The sequence below is a fragment of the Ostrinia furnacalis genome, unplaced genomic scaffold (genome assembly GCF_004193835.3).
Source record: "Ostrinia furnacalis isolate ACB-3 unplaced genomic scaffold, ASM419383v2 OfSCF0963, whole genome shotgun sequence".
NCBI classification, from domain to species: domain Eukaryota; kingdom Metazoa; phylum Arthropoda; class Insecta; order Lepidoptera; family Crambidae; genus Ostrinia; species Ostrinia furnacalis.
In genome coordinates this window covers 6,764-29,087 of record NW_021131202.1, presented here as the reverse complement: position 1 = coordinate 29,087, position 22,324 = coordinate 6,764, and the positions used below count along the sequence as shown (strand labels likewise).

Below are 22,324 nucleotides of genomic sequence, written 5' to 3'. Positions count from 1 at the left end.
AGGCAAACTAGACTAAACATAGATTTGAAAAGTTTCTAAAAGTAGTAATATTATAGCCAATTTAAATGATCTTAAATGCGGGCAGCGCAGGAGCGATCGTTAAGAAAATACTTGAGGAGGTTTTTGTCCAGCAGTGGACGTCATTTGACTGAAACAAACGATCCTAATACGAGTACATGCTGTATGTACATTGCCTAATTTAAAAAATACAAAAAGAAACGATCTCAAAAAATATTCAACATCTTTTTAACTGTCAAACAGAATCAAAATCTACGAGTAGGAAGTGCTCCCAAGTAAACACTCTCATAAAGTCTTAGTTTGACGTGAGTGCAGATAGTGGTTGCATTGAATACGATGACATAACTGAACGATCTATGTGTTAGATAGCGATAGTGCGAATGTGCGGTGACCTGTGCCCAGACGCTGATAGCAGAGACCTAAGGGCCTATGCACACCACGTTTTATAAACGCGCAGACGACACTGCAAAGGGCTACAGACTGCGTTCGACTTGTGTATCGCTACACACGCGCGTTAACGGCGCTTTTTAAACACGTGGTGTGCACAGTCCCTAGAATCTAGAACATTAGGTTCACTTGAATGGTTACACACTTGTCAATTTATTTAGAGAAGTAACATAAATTATTTTTTATAAACAATAATAGGTATAATGAAACGGTAACCAATGTGGTTTCGATCATCTAAAATATCTTCCGGTCAACTTTAAGTCTCCACTGCCACTGCAGAACCTTTCCAATTTACCGAAGGCAAATGGAATATTTGGTCACTAACACTCTACATGCTGACCAGACAGGTTGGGGAGGCCTGATTTTTGTATATTACATCATCGTGTCACATCATCTATCTATCCACAGCAGCCTTTAGGGGGGGGGGTTCGCCTTCGAACATAGGCCTCCTCTTCAACCCTCCACCGTGTCACATCATAATCAATAAGATTTACTTCAGATCCTATACTATCCTACTTCATTTTACTTCTAATGTTACTAGAATAGTCAAATGTGAAATGAGGATGGGTGAGATGGACGGATATTTCTTACTTTTGCAAAGGCTACTAAACAGGTTCTAGTGAAACCTTACAGTGTTATCAGAAAAACATACAGGCTATAAATTTGTAACGATACCAGCTTTCCGCCCGCGGCTTCGCCCGTTGAAATTTTGTCTGTTACAAAAAAACTTTATCGCGCGCGTCTCTGTTTCAAAAACCGGGATAAAAACTATCCTGTGTCCTTTCCCGGGACTCAAACTATCTCTATGCCAAGTTTCATCAAAATCGGTTCAGTGGTTTAGGCGTGAAAGCAAGACAGACAGACAGACAGAGTTACTTTCGCATTTATAATATTAGTATAGATAGATAGTATAGATAAAAAATCCACATAGACGAAGTCGCGGGCAAAATCTATAGTGCTTAGATACAAATATAGTCCTGTCTCCACTTGGGTCCACGTGCTAGAACTTTGTTGACCTATCGCCGCGATAACACGGGTCAAATGCCACTGATAAAGGATGATACCTAGTATACAGGGTGTCCCAAAATTTGCACGTCACACTGACACCAGAGGTAAATGAGCGTAAGACGCATCTAACAAGTATATGTTTAAAAATAACTAATATGAGTCATAATTTCAAAACTCATCAAAATTTTCTATGGACATGAATAAATAAATGGTCATACCTATCTTAAAACTTATGGAACTTTTCGATGCGTCTTAGACTCAGCTACCTCCAGTGTCAGTGTGACGTGCTAATTTTGGGACATCCTGTATACGAGTATACGTAGGCAACATAATTATGGGTTATACTTGCGGAAGTATGCAGGGATAGGTTGGCGAAGCATTAGAATAAAACATTTTACTATGCATTTGCTATTTCTGTTGAACATAGGCGGAACGAAGTTCGCTGGGTCAGCTAGTGATTTAAGAAAGCATTTCATAACTAGGTAACGTTGTTATCAATAAGTACCTAGCATGATTAAAAGAACACTTCGTTATGTTATTCTATTATTAATGATAGTGATAGCAATTGAGAATCTATTTATCACTAAAAAGTAGATACCTACCTATGCAAATTCATCATTATTTTTATTACATTGCTATTATGTATTACGTGAAACGCTCTTTTGCAGAACGTTTTCAAAGATATTTTCAACTTACGCAACGATATTTTCTGATGTGAAAATAATCTGTTAATTTTATTATTACCTACTTTTAAATTGATGTATTTTTTTGCGTCTATAATACCTAATTAAATTAAGAAATGAACCTCGTTACATACACCGTAAAAGTAATGAATTAGAAAATAAAAACAATAATGTTTTGTTATGTACTCTTATAAATACCTAATAATTTTAAATCAAGGCCCATGATTACGAAGACCTAAATAAAACGTTCGAAATTCAAATTTGGCTCAAAACGCTAACACTGCAATTCACAGATTATAACATTGCTTTAAATACCCTCGGCAAATAAAAAAAAAAACAACTCACCGGTTCGAAATCCAAAAACAAGTGCACCACAGAAACAAAAACGAATCACACACCGGGATCACGGAAAACAAAAAACAATCACTGCACAACACACATACACAAATCACGCGCCGCGAAACTTTGTATTATCAGGCGAATTGTTGCCGAACTTTAACGAGACCACGTGTTGCGTACCGTGTCCAACTAAAAGGAAAAACTATTTTATTAGCCGTAGTGGACACGTGGCTCGCGCCCCTCTTCCACTATTAACTGACAACTGACTGACCGCTACGTATTTACGTGGACATACCTACGTATAAACAATTTATTTTCACCGGCTATTCGAAGTTCGAACTCGCGCATGAATGACATGCGAGCTCTGTGGAAAAACCGCGGAAGACGCGATCTTCGGTTTTTGATCGAGTGAAGCTTCTATTTTTGAATTTCAGCCAATGACACGACACGACGCTGTTTGTTTTTAAAAGCTAGACTTTATAATGGCCAGTACGGAATATTTTATTATGCACTTTATAATGTTCTGATTTATTTCGACATTCTTTTGTTTTGAAATATTTTTTTCTTTTGCTAATTATTATCAGATCTAAATCTAAATTATTTTAGATAGGTTAGGCAGCATGAAATTATGTATTACAAAAAATTGGTGATGGTAGCGTCCAGTTCAGTGCAATTTTGTTGGTAGTTTTTGGATTTGAATTTTTTTTGTCCGTTTTATATCGTAAAAATATATTTAAATAATATTCTTACTGCGTTTGAGTACGATGTATTTATTTGTAAGTCTACTTTTTCCGTAACTATTGAAATCGTTGAAAGATTTATAATGATTTACTATGCTTGAAAGATATACTTATGTTAACAGATTTTTAGTTGATTTAAAACATGTACTCGTAACTATTGGGGGTATATTTTGAAACATAAAATGAATAAGTAAGTTCCCAGTTAAAATGCATTTTTAATGGACTCATACTCGTATGAACTGTGAGTGTTATTAAAAAAAACATTGATGCTATAAAATATTAATAAATTTTAATTACACTACATTCTAAAGTTAAAAAAGCTATTATTTCTATTGGACAACTATGAAATGACTACTTACCAAAAGTTATTACTCGTATTGTGTTGGGATTATAGTTGTAACAGATTATTTTCAATAACAATGACAATTTAAGTTTACATGCTTGTAGCAATCAATTATGGTGGCGTAAATACGTGCATTTTCGAACGACAAGGTGACTTTAAAAATCCTAAAATAAATTGGTCTTTGTGAAAAACACGAAAACAGTTGTCTAGACTTGTGAGTAAATTCTTTCAAATTACCTGTTTACTGTGCTTTTTATTTTAACGTAAAAAGTTGATATTTTTTTATTGATTCGTAAACGTTGACTTGACATACCTAATGTCTGATCAAACTGAAATGTGTAGGACGTAAATATTTTTTTTCTGACACAGTGAAAGATTTTTCACTAAACAGAAACGTCCAGAGCCGCAAGATAGTAAAAAAACTGTACGAAAAAGCCATTGCAAATTATGGCAATACCTTCTTTATTATTTTACTTAATTGAATATTTTGACGAATTTGTGGATTAGAAAAGGTATTATATTTGTTGCAATTCACGAAGGCGAGTGAGCTTTACATGTGTGGTGGCTCGCTACTGTTCGTTTTTCAAAAGTTTTGATAGACATTACACTATCGTTATGTGCATGTACCCGTACACACTCAAGTAAAGCTCACTCGCCTTCGTGAGTTGCAAGAACTAGTTATAATGGTTTTCGAAAAAAATACTTACGACTTACGAAAATGTAACATTCGTTCGTTTCAACCGAAAGACGTCCACTGCTGGACAAAGGCCTCCCCCAAGGATTTCCACAAAGACCGGTCCTGCGCCGTTCGCATCCAGGCACCTGACGCGACCTTCACCAGATCGTCGGTCCACCTAGTGGGAGGCCTGCCCACGCTACGATTTCCGGCTCGTGGTCGCCACTCAAGAACTTTCCTGCCCCAGCGGCCATCAGCTCTACGAGTTATGTGAACATTATTATAACTCAATGCAATGGGCTAACAGTCATCAGCAAATCATACATACATCAATTTCTGTTGCATAATAGCATATATTACGATTGCATAAGGTATCCCATTCGATTTCCCGTCGTTAATTAATAAAATATCTTAGCAATCTCCTTCACGCTGTCGCAATCGCTATCTACATTCATATAAACTAGGTTCTTGATAGCGACTATTGACGAATGTGGGACGCATCTTGCTGTCGCGATAAAGGCATAAAGAGAGACAGTGCTATTATTAGTTGCACTGTGCAGGCTTCCTGTGTGCAAAGTGGGCCGGACTTGTGCTTTATTTTATAGATAGACTAGCTATACCCGCGACTATGTACGCGTGGATCACATTTTACCCCCTTAGGGTTATTATTTTGCAAATTCCCGTCTCTGTGAGCATCTACGTTCTAAATGGAACCCCCATGCGAAATTTGAGACTCCTAGCACTTGTAGTTTCTGAGATTTCGTGATGAGTGAATGAGTCAGTCAGTCACTTTTCGCTTTAATACATATAGACTAGCTGTGCCCGCGACTTCGTACCGACGCGTGAAAATAGTTTGAACAATAGTTCCCGTTTTAACATTTTTTTTCTTTATTGAACCCCCCTATTAGCTAAAGGGTGATGTTATAACGTAAGTTCCTCGATAAGGTAAGGTAAGATAAAAATGTAAGTATGGTCTGATGTAATGTCGTAGTAGATATTACATCAAGTTAATCACTATAACATAGTATCGACTACTAGTAAACTACTAGGGGTCCGTGGTCGAGTCCCCCAGTTTTCGACGCACCCGTGGTCGACGCCCCCGGTCAGTTAAATTCGATTTGAAGCAATTTTTAATCAAATGTACAGTCAGGCACGAAAATGTTTATAAACGAATAAATATTTATTAGGCCAGTAGAATTAAACACAAAAATGAATCTAATGCAATGAAAATAATTCCTACAAAAGTTTTTTGTTTCTTACTACTGCTAGTTTTGGGTTAAAATTTTGCTCACAGATTGCATAAATAGCGTCAAACATGCATAGTTTAGTATAATAATTAGCTTGTGAAACTTTTTTCGTTGACTGTACTTAGTGCAAAAGCCGAAAAAAATATGATATTAAATTTATTTAAATCGGGGGCGTCCACCACGGGTGCGTCAAATACTGGGGGACTCGGCCACGGACCCAACTACTAGTAACTATACTTTGCTTACTTTGAACTCAATAATTTACCTATTGCAAGTATACCGTTCCCAAAATATCAGCAATTATAAGTATGATAATAATATCATTAAATTATACAAGCTCTATGAAAACATTATTCATAGTCTAGCTCAAAATAACCTATCACCAAAATATTACTGTCAGAACGTTTCACAATATTTGGTTCAGAACAACGCTATAACGGTTACAATCGATGATATTACAGGGGAATCGAACCCGCGTCGGATGGGCATCTATTATTGAAGCATGTATCGATTTTGGTCATTTGCTTTCAGCTGCCCCTTACCCTTATTGGGTTGGGTCTACACCGAGAGCAATTCGTAATAATTACTACTGTTTAAAAAAAACTAAATAGGTAGTCACTTATTATAGCCATATTATATATATAGTATATATTATAGCCACATATAGCTGTTGCAATTCACGAAGGCGAATGAGTTTTACATGTGTGGTGGCTCGCTACTGTTCGTTTTTCAAAAGTTTTGATAGATATTACACTATCGTTATGTACACACACAAGTAATAGTCCAGTCATTACGTACATTCAAAAAAGAAAATGAATTTGCGCTTCTAATTTTTTAATATGTTGTAGGGGATACCTAGAAAAGCTTAACTTGAGATTGTCGACCAAGCTTTCCTAGGAGCTTTCGCCGCCATGTTGAAAAAAGGGGTAAAATTTGTTTTTCGGAAATAACTCGGCTATCCGATGAGACTCGAAAATTTTTGTAGGACACTTTTTGTAGCTTTCTTTGTGCTCTACAATAACGCCCGAACCATTTTTAGCGTATCATGCATCGTTATCGAGATATCGATCGATAAAGTCAAAAATTTTGGACACAAATTATTTCGGAATAATTAAATAATTAACGTCAGATACGTACAACATAACTTCGAAGGAAAGGTTGCAATCATATTCGACGGTTATCCGACTGATATGACACTCGCTGGAACGAAAACTTCGGAAAGAGTACGACGTTCGAGAAAAAACCAATCGCCGGAGTTCACATTCGATGAGACAACTACTCCAAAAGTTAGCCAGGAGAAGTTTCTCACAAGGGATCAAAACAAGAACCAACTAATACAAATGCTTTGCCGTTACTTAAAAAAAAGTAATTAAAAAGTAATTAAAAGTAATTAAATTTTACTTTTTACTTTTTAATTAATTATTTAATTATTTCGGAATTTTTCATATTTATTAAGACCCAAAGAAAAAAAAAGAAAAAAACAAAAATTGTGTCCAAAATTTTTGACTTTATCGATCGATATCTCGATAACGATGCATGATACGCTAAAAATGGTTCGGGCGTTATTGTAGAGCACAAAGAAAGCTACAAAAAGAGTCTTACAAAAATTTTCGAATCTCATCGGATAGCCGAGTTATTGCCGAAAAACAAATTTTAAGCGTTTTCCAAGATGGCGGCGAAAGCTCCTAGGAAAGCTTGGTCGACAATCTCAAGTTAAGCTTTTCTAGGTATCCCCTACAACATATTAAAAAATTAGAAGCGCAAATTCATTTTCTTTTATTTGCCTTTTTTTCGGACGAAATGACTGGACTATAAAGCTCACTCGCCTTCGTGAGTTGCAAGAACCATAATAGTGAGAAAAAAACAAATTTTAATGAATATCGATAAATTGGCTGTCGAGAAAATAATGCAGTCTTCTTAGTGGCCAGTATCGCGCGGCCAAAGAGGCGACTGCAACATCAGGTCTTTTTCTTCTTCTTCTGTACTGTTAGTTCGTATACAGTCGGCGCTTTTCGTTCTAAGGCCAACCCAACCCTTTCAAGACAACGTAAGACAGTCTGTCTTGAGTTGTCTGGTCGTTGATTTATACTCAAGACATTACAATGCGACGAAGAACATTTTATCGATTTTAGACTATCCATAGGCTGTTGTCTAAAAACTATGATTGTATCGTGGTAAGCATTCTAAGAGTAGGCGCACACCGTTGATTTTTCGTCGGCCGATAAGTAGTTTAGTCGGGCTGTTGATCAGTATGACATCAGCATGTATGGGAGTGCGCACACTACGCCGATTCGATTTGGCCGATTTTTCATACAATTTGAAATCGGGCACAACTATCGGCCAACTAAAAATCAACGGTGTGCGCCTACTCTAAATCAAATGGACGTCAGTCGTGCGTCTGTAATACCGCATTAGTACCTATTACATAACCGTGTTAGTAATTGTCACTTTTATGCCAACGCAGTGCAGTCTTACAGAAAACGATTGCTATAACTTGTAATATTCTTGGTGTGTCGCCAACTTATTGGCCAATATTGATTCTGCGTTGCCAGGAGAAATCTGAAACAACAATATACGGTCCGAATTTATATGTCCGACGGAAAAGTTTTAATGAAACTTTTTAATCACCATGAAACGAAGTTCGTCGAGTAATTATTATAGATGGCCGGTTCGACTGTTAATATATGACTTTGCTCCAAGTTTGTACAGACGTGGAAAATCAAGCTTAACTCTATGGCAATTGTAATAGATGCTATTTTGCCAAAAATGATTAAATTCTGGTGACTGTACATACAATTTACAATTTATATTTCGGCCATGATTTGAACTTTTCAATATTGTTCCCATATTGTGAATATTAATCAGTTTTAATAGTTTAGTAAAGCTTTTAATGGACATGTTTCCTACAGGTAAAGGATAATAATTATGTATTAGTGATTTACGGGAATTCGGTTATTGTGGTTTTGTTGGTAAATTGTTGCGCGTCCATATTTTGATCAGTTTGTAATATTTGGGTAAAGCTTTTTATATGAATGTTTTTTATTTTAGGTAATACCTACATAATTATTATTGTTATTTATAATAAGAGTATTTTATTTTTAACCGACTTCAATTACAAATGTTGTCAATTCAGTTGGTATTTTTTACAAACAAAAACCTCCGAAGGTTTCTTCTTTTGAAGAAGAAAAACACGTAGGCTAGTTTTTATCCCGGTTTTTGTAAGGGGAATGAGCAGAATCAAGTCTTTTTGTACGCAAGTAAAGCTAGCCTAATAAAATACGCTGCAGTTACAATATATTCCAGCTGCAGTCTTAGGCCCTGTTTCCACTAAGGGAGAGCAGTGCGAAAATTAGAGGAGATGTGAGGCGAAGCTGCAGGAAGCAGGCTATTTCAACCAAAGCGGCGGAGAAGAGCGGAGAAGGTTTTAACCACCTCTGTGGTCTAGTAACCGCCTGTGTGGTCTAGTGGTATGACCACCTGCTTCAGACGCAGAGGTCACGGGATCAAGAGGAATGTCAGCTTTCAAAATTCAAAATTAGAGGAATGTCAAATTCTATAGAAAAACAAGTGCGCTCGACACTTTTCGGCTCTTCGATCCATTTCCATCGAAGCTGAGCAGAATGGAGATGTGAAAATAATGAAATCTGATTGGTTAATTAAACTTCTCAGCACCGTTCCGCACCGCTCCGCCTTGATGAAAAGCGGGCTTTATTCTAAGCCATAAAAACCACTCGTACATAACATGCGTGGCAACAGCCAGTTACAAGCCACATTCGTCCTCACAAAGGCAAAGGAAACATATTCTGTTCTCTGATTTCAAACAACGGATAAGGTGTTAGAATAACGACGCCGTTACTGAAAGCGCCGGCTGACACACAAGCCAGGCCCTCTATTATGCACTAGACTTCCACTAATGAACGTGATCGACTCAGAAACGAAGAGACCCGCAGGAGAACCAAAGTGACCGATATAGCCCACGGAATTGATAAAATAAAGAGCACATAGCATAACTCGCAGAGCTGATGGCCGCTGGGGCAGAAAAGTTCTCAAGTGGCGACCACGGGATAGAAGACATAGTGTGGGCAGCCCCACTAGGTGGACCGACGATCTGGTGAAGGTCGCAGGAGGCGCCTGTATGCGGGCGGCGCAGGACCGGTCGTTGTGGAAATCCTTGAGGGAGGCCTTTGTACAGCAGTGGACGTTATTTGGCGAATGGACACCTGGACTGGCTGTTATGTTTCCATCATCATCATTTCAGCCACAGGACGTCCACTGATGAACATAGGCCTTCTCCAATGATTTCCACATCGCCCGGTTGGTTGGCAGCAGCCTGCATCCAGCGCTTTCCTGCTACCTTTATGAGGTCGTCGATCCTTACCGACCTTGTAGGTGGATATCCTACACTTCGCTTTCCGGTACGTGGCCTCCACTCCAGAACCTTGCTGCCCCATCGGCCGTCAGTTCTGCGAACTATATGCCCTGACCATTGGCACTTCAGCTTGCTAACTTAAAAAAGGTAAGTTAATACAATAAGACAAGCTAGTATATTATTTGTAAACCGACTTCAAAAAAAGGAGGAGATTCTATGTTCGACTGTATGTATTTATCACTCGATGCATCACAGCAAGAAGTAGCGCGAATACGTGATACACGGAGTGACGTCAAAATCACGAGGCCATTACTGAAAAGCGCTTTAAAGCGAGGACTGACACATCGCGCTGGCCGCTGAATTATGTACCGAGTCTTGTGGGAATGGACACCTGAACTCCAGCTGTTATTGTTTGCATTTGCATGATTCTTTCGTCTGTTGGCAATAGGGTACTTTTTTCTTTGGCAAATTACTTGGTGCCACAAGGCTGAGTTATGTTTCAATAATGAGAAAAAATATAATGATAATAGAGTCCTTAGAATTGAGTGTGAAACAATATTCTCTTACCAAACAAACATCTCAGCAGAAAAGTTTGTAGGTACACACGTCCACACTGTTAACTATCCATTTCCGTTTTTGTTCTTGCTCTCATCAAATGGCGATTCTTTGCGATAGAACGAGACGGCATGACAGGCAATGGATAGTTAACACTGTTGCCGATGGTACCTACTCATAAAATAGGTACTATTAGTATGACTTCTTTCTTCTTTCAATTAACAAATTCAAGTAAGGAGATAAATGACAAAATGCTTTGTTTTGGTTATTAATGCTCTACATTACAAAAAAGCTCTATAAGCTTATTACAACATTGAATGTATTGACTTTCTCTATTATTTTATACCCAGATAAAGTGGGTAGTATTACTGGATGTTACTTAGCAGGTTTTATAATTAACTGAATAAAGACAACACAAAAGCGCTCTCTGGCGAGCGTGTATCGAATTAATTGCATTATTCCCGTATTTTTCCCATCAAATAGATTACTGGCTTTTAGAAGCTCGTGCATTTAAGGCGATTAGAGTCCTCAATAGAGATGAAACGGATATCCGGTAACTATCCGGTAGGCCGGATATCCGGCCTAAATTTACTATCCGGCCGGATACCGGATAGTAACTCACTATCCGGCCGGATACCGGATATTAAAAAACTACGACAATTTCCTATTAATAAAATGAAATACATTAAATCTTTGAGGTAAACATCAATAAAATTGCTTATAATAATGACGGATTTTATTTAAAGTCCAAAAAGTTAGAAAAAGCCCTATTAAGGCCTTTAAAAAAACAAATTTCTTTTTCTGGGCTATTCACTCTATGACGAATACATAAATAGTAAATATCTGTTAAGTCGAAATATTGCCAAACAATTTTTTTTTCACTGATGGTCTGATGTCATCATGATGCAGTTCAGTCAGATTATGCAGCAAGTAAACTACACTCGCGAGCAAAAGTATGGAATCACTTACATGAAGTTGTTTCCACGCGATCTTGTGTACTAACGAATTTGTTAGTAATAAAAAAAAGTCACACCATTTTAAAGATTAAACTTTTAACTTTAAATACCAAATTCATTTAAATCAGACCAGTATTTAAAAAGATATCCCCGCTGATGTGAAGAAGTAACGAAAAAGACATGTATCAACTGTTTGATACGTCGCGATTGCGGCCTATTTACCCCCTATAAAAGCACGTGTTTTCCGATTTTTGCTTTCACACGTTGATCCATACACATCTCCGCTTTTTTTGACACTTTACCTGGGATTACACCTGGGACTACACCTTCAGAAGCAGCCCAAATCGTTGCACTATTGCAAGAAGGGCTCAGCCAGCGGGCTGTCGCACGTCAGCTCCACATAGCTGTTAGCAAGTGGATAGTTTGTCTAAGATATAAGCAATAGAATTTGACTCCAAAAAGGCCTGCCACAGGCTCGAAACTGACGGCAGGTCATAAGCACGCTTTCAATTAGCTCGCCATACTTTTGCTCGCGAGTGTAATTTAATTTTCGCTATTCAATCACACACTCACGACGGCAACCGAAATAGCCCGAATTGATCTGCCCCCTAGACAAGTGGCAAAATATGACTTTCTATTCGGACTGATTCGATTTTCGAAAAGTGTGACTAGTCTTGTCTACTAATAGACCCACTGATCGCGTTCAAAGCACCTGCGCGGCGCTAAACTTGTCACGACATGCAACGAGACAATGGGCCAACTATCCGGCCGCCGGATATCCGGCTATCCGGCCTAGCAGCTGGCCGGATATCCGGTATCCGGTATCCGGCCAAACCACTATCCGTTTCATCTCTAATTTTTATAGTTAATGTTGTGTGACTTGGCCGTTGAAGGGTACAAAATCAGGTGCCATCATGACATCATTGCACCAATCTGTCGCCAGAACCGCTACCCATTGACGATGGAAAATTGCCACTTGGAAAACGTTGATTCAATAGCCAGTCAATTGTAGGCTTAATAAAGCTGCGTATTTCAATAATACTTGTGTATCATTATCATAATAAAGATTGTTCAACGGCCAAGTCACACAACATTAACTATAATAATAAAGAAATCGCAGTAAGTATATATATAGTATATCATAGACTTGGCACGACTTTGTCTAGATTTCATTACTTTTTAGAGATAAATAAGCAGCTCTAACGAGACTTGGCTAGTTTTTTACAGAATGTTTTTGGTGGGATTTCACTTCTTTTTGTAGAAAGTGGCATAATTATAATTTAACGTCGTCGTCTTTTTAATAATCCAATTTGAATCGGCGTAGTGTGCGCACTCCCATAATACATGCCCATACTGATCAACAGCCCGACTAAACTATCGGCCGACGAAAAATCAACGGTGTGCGCCTACTCTAACACCTAATTATCGACATTTTTTTTTACGATATTAAACAAATTAACTCAACGACCTTTAAAATGAACAAAATCAGAATGATTGGTTTAATAACTTAATCATAGCGAACCTCACGATAATAAACGAAATCAACGAAATTAAAACTACAACTAATCGACGGGGGGTCTAGAAAGGAAAAAAAAACTGGACACCGCGGTGCAGAAAATCAACACTCAAAGTGCTAGCGCCATCTAGCGGTGAGCGGTACAGGCGAACACCACGGTGCCGGTGTGGCGCTAGTAGTATTGATTATGTATGAATGTGGTGTTACTCCAGACCTTCGATTTTCCTAGTTTTTATAGTTTTCCCTTTAAGTGGCCATTAAACCCTAACTCTGTACCAAATTTCAGCTCTCTGAGTTTATGGGAAGTACTAGTTCTATTTTGATGATCATCAGTGAGTGAGTGAGTGTCATAAATGCGAAACTTTGCTTTCGCTTAACTTCGGAACTAAATGACCTACAGACTTGAAATTTTGGATTTTAACTATGTGATTATAGCTTAATAGATGACGAAAATTTCTGCGTTATGGTCTTATCCAGAGGTTCTCAAATAGGGGCCTGAAAATGCGGCGAAATGGTTCCAGTAAAGGATGGTACGGCAGTGTTTGCTTCGCGCTCGACTTGGCGGGGGCACTGCCGTGCCCCCAGATACTGTTATTATTCCTGCTCCTAAAATTCATCACCTTATAAGAGGATTTCAGTTTTTATCTGCGAAACTTTTTAATAATAATATTATAGGTACGTTTCATGGTTTGGTAATTTAGGGAAGTTTATTTGCACTTAACATGAAAAATATGGTATCAATGTACTGAGTACCTATGCACCTTCAGTGGCAACAACAAGGTCTACTGGGTACCTATAGTCTACTAAAGGCATGAAATAGATTAATTTCACTAAAAATTAAAACCAACTCCAAAACGAATCACCAAAAGGTAGGACACCGACACCGACTCCGAAAATGGCTAATTTTGTAATCAGTATCCAAATTTTTAATAAGCTCTAGATAGTACAATTCAATACCACTTTATCTTAATTTTTTTTAATGTGACAGGAGGCAAACGAGCAAACGGATCACCTGTTGGTAAATGATTACCGTCACCCATAGACACCCGCAGACCCAGGGGCGTTACAGGTGTTATTTTTAATTGTGGTATTTTCGCGAAGAAACATATTTAAAATCTAATTCTAATAAGTATGAAAAATATAAATTGTTTTCTTCACGTAAATCGATTAAGTTACAGATTCTGACTAGCTCCTAATTTGGATACTGATTGCAAAGGCCTAGTAAATAAATAACGTAATAATTTTTCTACTTGTATTTATCTAGTGCAGTTGTTTTGGAGTCAATTATAGTTTTTTTACACTAATAGATTCTATTCAGGTAGAAAATAGCGTCTGAGCGCGTCATAATTCAATTGTATTGTCTGACTGCACGTACTCTATGAACAATTCTGACATAAAATCTATTGTCGAACAAAAGCTGGGTTGCACCATCTTACTTCAACTTTGACAAGCGTCAAAAGTCTGTCTAACTCCATACAAAAAACACCGGTTATCGCCAAAGCTACGGTCAAAGTTAGGTCACGTCAGGTGGTGCAACTTAGCCAAAGAAAAAATTCATTTTGATCGCTAATGTCAGTTTGCAGCGAGTGACACAACCTCCCCGTCTGAAGGCCAGCGGCCGACTGCCGCCCGCACCCCGCGAAGGCCCCCTCAACAGCAAAACGTTCGGAATTTATCAAAAGTAAAATTTATGAATGAAAGTAATGTTCGATTGAAAAACGCAACGTGTCATTTAAAGATTAAAGAATTCCCAATCTATTCGTGCAAAAATCTTTTAAATTAACATAGCCGTTTTGGAGGAGTAGGGAATTTAAGTAAAAAATCGATGTCCCGTATTTATTTTTTTAATCCAAAACAAAGAGACGTAGCGAAAATTCAAACGTCACAAATGTAGTCCTTGAACTGTTGTATAACATATATTTTTTTCAACTATTTCTGTCCAGCAGTAAAAGAGGAGTAGGCTTTACAAAATGCCCATTTGGCGCGGATTGAGGACACTAATCGCCTTAAGTAATCTAGTTATCTGGGCGCTAACTTAGTTCATTTTATATTTTACAGGTTTAAAATAAAATAAATGTTAGCTGGGAGAGAATCCCACATGGCATTAAGCTCGCCTTTTTGTACTGATCATTTTTATGTGTGTGCAATAGTCTTTAAATAAATAAGCCAGTTTATGTAACTTTTTTCATCACGTGGTCAGTTACAATGTTTTAAGTCTTAACTTTTACCGAAAAGGTAGGTAAAATTACTGAACCAAAACTTACCTACTAAGCAATATGAGACTTGTTGGGGCAGAAAAGTTCTCAAATAGCTACCACGGGCCGGAAGACGTAAGAGGCCCCCCACTAGGTGGACGGATGATATGGTGAAGTTCGCGGGACGCACCTGGATGCAGGCAACGCGGAACGATTGTTGTGGAAATCCTTAACACTGCAGTACACGCGCCCCCTTTTTTTACACGAATACACGCGCGGCCTACTCTGGTAAGCCAATTTAACACTAGAGTACACGCGTGGCCTACTATAGTAGACCAGGGTAACATTTTACGCTATAACTTTTTAAAAACTTGCGCCAGAGAGCTGGCATTCCAGGAAAGCCTCGTTTACTAAATTTGTCAATAAGCCAGTAAAGCTTTGGTCGCTAAAGTCTGCGCATTTTTCTAAAATTGGCCGTCAAAACTGCGAGTCTACTCAAAAGCCCGAAATCACTTGACAAAAAAAATATGGAAGACTTGCAAAAAATGGATTCACCCCATGTACCAGGTAGTAGAAAGTCTTGAATACTATGAAAGATAAAAAACAAATCACATTTTTTCAGTAAATAATTTTTTTGGTAACGTGGATCTCAGAGTGCAATTTTGGTCCGAAAAATTTACAAATTTAAAATCCGTTAATATTGTTTAATCCCAAATAGTTTTATAAAGAAACTTTGATTATAAAAGAACTATAATAAACACTTTTATTATTTACATAGTAATTTTATTCCTAAATTGCTTACAAACTGATTTACAGTGATTTTAAATTGGCTTACCAGAGTAGGCCGCGCGTGTATTGGTGTAAAAAAAGGGGCGCGTGTACTGTAGTGTTAAAATCACTGTATATCAGTTTGTAAGCAATTTATGAATATAATTACTATGTAAATGATAAAAGTGTTTATTATGGTTATTTTATATTCAAAGTTTCTTTATACAACTATTTGGGATCAAACATTATAAACAGATTTAAAAGTTGTAAATTTTTTGGACCAAAATTGCACTCTGAGACCAATGTTAACAAAAAAAATTGACTGAAAAAATATGATTAGTTTTTTATCTGTCATAGTATTCAAGACTTTCTACTGCCAGGTACACGGGGTAAATCCATTTTTTGCAAGTCTTTCATAATTTTTTTGTCGAGTGATTTCGGGCTTTTGAGTAGACCCGCAGTTTTGGCGGTCAATTTTAGAAAAGCTCGCAGACGCTAGTGACCCAAGCTTTACTGACTTGCTGACAAATTTAGTAAACGAGGCTTTCCTGGAATGCCAGCTCTCTGGTGCAAGTTTTCAAAAAGTTATAGCGTAAAATGTTACCCTGGCCTACTATAGTAGTCCGCGCGTGTACTCTAGTGTTAAAGGGGGCCATTGTCCAGTAGTGGACCGACGACAGAAAGACCCACTTGACTGTCAACTGTCAACAGTCAAAATAATAGGCATCAATTAATTTGTAAAATAAACAAACTTTAAGTCATGGTCACATTGATTGGTCACACTATATTTTAAAAACTGACCTTGGCTAAGAAATCTCTCATAGGCAATATATCAACCGACAAGCCATATTAACTTCTTTAATGTGCGACTCAGGGTTTAAATTTATTGATGTCAGAATTAAAATTGTATAGAGACAGTCAGTTTTACGAGTTTTTCAGATGCCACATCAAAGTAGTAGGTACCTAGTAACGATCTCATGCATATAAACAATATTATAAATGTCATAGTCTTTCAACGAACACTGTGGAGTTATTTTATTTTGTGAAAACGATCTACTATGTTGTTTGTTTCGATTATAATAATAATAGTGGATTAATAAAATCTTCACCCACAATGTGGACCGACGACCTGATAAAAGTAGCAGGAAGGCGCTGGATGCAGACCGCTACCAACCGTGCGATGTGGAAGTCATTGGGGGAGGAGGCCTATGTTCAGCAGTGGACGTCTTATGGCTGAAATGATGATGATGGTGATGAATAAAATCTTCAAAAGACACTAGTTTCTTCAAATAGACTTTTAAAAAGCGCTTTTAAATATAATGATGTAAAAATATTACACTCTTACGAACCTATTCTTTAATTTGACTGAGGTTTTAACTCGTTCGTCATTACAGATTTTATCATAAGATTTTCAATGGGTACAAAATGAGTATTTCCGACCCAGATTTAATTTTTTAATTTCACTAAAACTTCCCAATGGCCTTAATAATCTTGCATTTATTCGTCGATACTTACAATCAGATAAAGTGACCGCATACAGATACGTTGGAACAGTTCCAACGCGGGCCGGCGTTATTGGTACGTAATGTAATTATTTTACTTCATTAACGGGAACGGTAATAAAAATGGAAATTGTGCGCCAAACTTTGCACTGTAATGTAGTGGGAAGTGGGAACGTACGATTTTATACAAAGTCTCGCAATCTGGTAATTGGTCCGGAATAATTTTAAGTTCGAATTATTTATTCCATTGTATCGGATATTTTATTAATGATGATATTTTTGTTTTTTTTTTTTAAGAAACTTCTGCAGTATTTAAATATATATTTTGTTTAAATTCGGTAGCATTAAATTAGTATCATAAATAAATTAACATAAAAGCCTCTGCCTACCTGAATTTCAATCTTGCAGAAGTAGGTATGTACTTAGCTACTAGCGTCATTAAAATTAAAAACAAAAAGTTTTGATTACAGATTAATAAGTTAGAGCTACCATAATAAGTATTTCATTATCGCTACACCGACAACAGTGATAAAATACAATTTAAAAAAAATACCACAAAAAATCAACTAGCGCAATAATTATCGAATTGTAAATGAACGATAAATAACTCCTAAAACAAAAGGTGTACTTACCTAGAGATGTAATTACCTAATTTTTTAGAAATTTAACTTTTTGTAATTATTTAATTTTCAGCTTTCAAAAGAAGCTTTCATCAAACGTCACCAAAACCGTTCAAAAGCTCACACCAATCTGTTTATTAGCAAAAACAGTGTCGTCGACATTTCCCATACATTTTCGTGGCGGACATATTATTAACATGCCGGTGGCTGAATAAACATAATTATTATATGACAGATGATCACGCAGAATTGGCTATGGTCCAGAAAAGCGTTATTGTGCGGAAAATATTGCTGTTGTGATAAGTATTGATGTAATATACGCGAACTTCCGGTTTCGAGTGTTAAATTTTTCCAAGGTAAAGATATTTTTGTTTTCAGCTTTGATGGTTACTTCCGTTGATTATCTTTGTATGTATAAATATCTGTGTTGGTAAAAGCTCAATTTTAAATACTGTACATAAATGCGTCTAATAAATTATATCTCAGAAACGACAAGGCTATGCATGGGGGTTCCTTTTAGAACATAGGTGTTCACTAAGACGGGATTTTGCAAAATTCAACCCCTAAGGGGGTAAAACTGGATCCACGCGTACTAAGTAGAGGGCGGATGCTATGAAAGAGTATTCTCAGAGACAGAGTATGCTCATAGCTTTGTACACCTTTGGCACATTTTTAGCTCATTAATATAGTTAGATGAATATTTGAACCAAAGATAGTCACATAATCTAGCCTTTTAAACGGTTAGTTTTAAGGCGATTATGCACTGCACTGATTTGAAGCAGTGCCAAAAGGCCAAATAGTCTGGTACGACGTGTCGTGCATGGATTATTTGCAGATTGTTGAGTATGCAGTAAAAGTCATCGGGGTTTTAGCATTAATGCCTAATTTTGTAAGGTAAGGTAAGGTATTCATGGGGCTCTTTTATTTCAGTTTATCTTAGCAAGTTCTGCGTGAAATAATTTACAACGCTGAATTTAAAACTGAAGATATTCAAGAACTTAACGATTAGCAACTTATGTTCTTAGAAGAGTCCAAGGAGGTGCGATCACTCATGATCGAATTACGAGTACCTATATCGCCCTAAAACAAGAACCAATAACTTCCAGATGCCAACTGAAATCTCAATTAAATAGAAGATACACATCAGTTCTATGTTACTCGTCAATAGCCTTTCCAATTCAGTTTCGTATTCTTTGGCATATTCATAAAATAGACCCCCTGTAAATCTGGAACAGAATTCCACAAATGCATTATCAGCAGTGACATCGAAAAGTACAGCATTCGTTCCGGAGTGGAAGGTTTCCGTTGTCAGTCATCCGTAATCGAGTGTTGCAGTGTTTGGCAGCATTCCAGAGTACGGACGCGTTGTATTTCCTACGGCAAGGTATGGCAACACTCTTAGTAAGGAAACAATTGAATTTTTACATGAGTATTTACCTTACCTACACAAATTATTTAACAATTTAATTGTTCATATAAATAAGGCATAGTAAGCAAGTGGGTTTCAACTAATAGGCGTAAAGTAACATGGACAGTTTATAATTAATATTGAAGCTTTATTGAAGTTAAAAAAAAGTTTAAAAATCCTGGTTTTTTTCTTCTTCTTTCAAACAAAAGATGTCACTGCTCGATAGAGACTTACCCCTAAGGTTTGCACAAACTCTATCCTTTATACTACAGAAGCTCCCCGTAAATTTCACCAATTCGTCCGTCCAACGAGAGACCGACAGGCGCTTTCTAGAAAAAAAATTGCTACGATTAGCAGTAGTAGTACCTAAGTACATAATTATTCTGCTAAGCCCCTTCTGTTTAAAGGATTTCATTTTTTTAAATCAAAAAGTACACACGGCATTTTTAAATCGAACCCGGGCCTATATGGAGCATTTCGCTGGCCACTAGCCAACAGGATGTTTGCTCAGCCCGTCGTGTCCCGTTCGATCATTTCCCTTCGTATTGATAGATAGTTGTCACGGGGTTTATGGACCATGAAGAAGGGGATTTTAGTGTATTTTTGCCTAGAATTAGTTCTATAGAAAAGATAGAACACACTTAATTGTACACCACACAGGACAAGAAAAGAAAAAGAAAAAAATCAAAAGATAAGGTACAATTTTAGGCGGTATTGTAGGTATACAGCAATCTCTCTCAGACGACTTTGAGGACAGTTATTGTGAAAATAATGAATAATGGGAATCGAAACCAAATTAGGGGAAAAATGGATTTCGGACCTCAAAATTGAGGAAAAATTGGACTTTCAGTTGTCCTATTATAACTTAGTTGAAGAGTATTATTAAATTATAATTAAACTAAAATTATTAATAATTAAACTCTTAGAAAATTATTTGTTCCCTTTTCCTAGAATTTTATTTGTCCGTAAAAGCCTTGAAATACTTTGTTGAAATACCTAATTGAATAATTTTAGCACGTGTAGAATATTGAATAAATAAACAGTAAGAGTATTATAGGGGAGAGTTCGGTATATTGTACCGCCGGGTAAATTGTACCACCCTCATATTTCGTAAAGTATTTATTGAATGTCTGTAATTGCAATACTCAGCGATACACAACTAAATTCAATTAATATCGGCCATGTGGTTTTTGCCGTGACAACAAACACGTGTGTTTTATTTTGAAAAGTATTTTTTCTTTGTTTTCAAGTAACTTTTGACAATGCATGTTTAGTTTGTAATTTTGTTAAATTTAATCATAGGGTGTTTCTAATATACTATTTAGAAGCGTAAATTAGTGTGGATTACAATTATTTGAAACATTTTTCGGTATTTATAAGCTATATTTTTTACCGATTTTTTAAAAGCACTATCACCTAGTCGGCTAAATTGTACCACATCAAGTTGTATGGAACTTTACCAAAGGATTTTCAATTTTTTTTAGTAAATCTTATTTTGAAGTTATAATAGCGTAGTTATGTTTGTCTAACAATAAATGAAAGCAAAATACTGGCAAAGTAGATTAGGTACAAGTGTGCGTTACGATAATTGGAATTACAAAACTTGTACTCAAAATCGTGATAACGTGTAAAACAATATCGATTGTCTACGTTATTAACTACTGTTCCTTTTCGTTTCCTAATTTGTTAGGAATGTATCATTTATAATTTTTTTTNGGCTGCAGTTCCCACGGTCTCGGCGTGGAAAAAACCGCTGCCGTATACGAAGGAGGGAACGGAAACCGTACCCCAGCTCCCGCTCGCGACACGCCCCGCGCCTCAGCCCCTGCTCGCACCTCGCCCCGCGCCCGCGTTCCGTCCCCCGCAACCCTCTGCCGTCAACGACTTCGCGCTCGTGCGTGACTTCGTCACTGCGGTGAACTTCGACCGTCTGCGATCGTTCGCAGACGCGATACGTAGGTCGGTAACCCCCGAACAGCGGCTCGCGGCCGCATTCGATCACATGGACGTCTACGAGTCCGTGTCCCGCACGTTATAAAAATCTTTACCGGTAATCAATGGCGCAAAAAGGTAGAGAAAAACCGTATTCCCTTACGTTAGCATTCTATAATGCTAACGGACTCGCGCGGCAACGCGATCAAATTTTTGAATTCCTCCGCGATAATCTTGTAGATATTCTATTAGTGCAGGAAACCTGTCTGAAGCCCTCGCGTCGTGACCCGAAAGTCGCGAACTACGTCATGGTTAGGAATGACAGACTCACCGCCTCCAAAGGCGGGACTGCCATTTACTATAGGCGGGCCCTGCACGTTGTCCCTCTCGATACTCCCTCGCTCTTACATATCGAGGCGTCAGTGTGCCGTATCTCGCTGACGGGACACCAGCCGATCGTCATCGCATCCGTTTATCTCCCCCCGGACAAGCCCCTCCTGAGCAGTGACATCGAGTCACTGTTCGGCATGGGAGACTCCGTCATCCTGGCAGGCGATTTAAATTGCCACCACACTAGGTGGAACTGCCATCGTACAAACGTTAACGGTAGGCGTCTCGACGCGTTTATAGACGACCTCACCTTTGACCGCGGCCGACAATCTCGCTCTAGCGATCGACTTTTTTCAGTCGATCAACTTTGAGCGCGTTAATGCTTTGGGTGACGCCATTCGCGCTGCCTCCACTGCACAACACTTCATCGCCGTTGTGCAAGAATACGCCGGCGTATATGCGTCATTAAATACGTACGTCCTCCCCTCACTCCGCCGGTAATCAATGGCGTATATAAGTAGAATAAAGCCCCTATCCGTAACGATAGGATTTTTTAACGCTTACGGTCTCGCAAATCAACGTGATCAGGTTTCTGACTTTTTGCGTGACCACCAAATTGATATCTTTTTAGTGCAGGAGACCCTACTTAAGCCCGCGCGCCGTGACCCTAAA

At 37.8% G+C, this 22,324-nt stretch overlaps 1 long non-coding RNA gene across 1 annotated transcript in view; it reads right to left on the bottom strand.

Annotated features, from left to right (window-relative positions):
• LOC114350741 (uncharacterized) overlaps positions 1-2,829 on the bottom strand; it is a 62,123-nt gene extending 59,294 nt beyond the window's left edge. The window contains exon 1 of the long non-coding RNA XR_003655732.1: positions 2,502-2,829. This is a non-coding gene — a long non-coding RNA (uncharacterized LOC114350741). The remainder of the gene's footprint in view (positions 1-2,501) is intronic.
• Between the last annotated feature and the right edge of the window lie 19,495 nt (positions 2,830-22,324).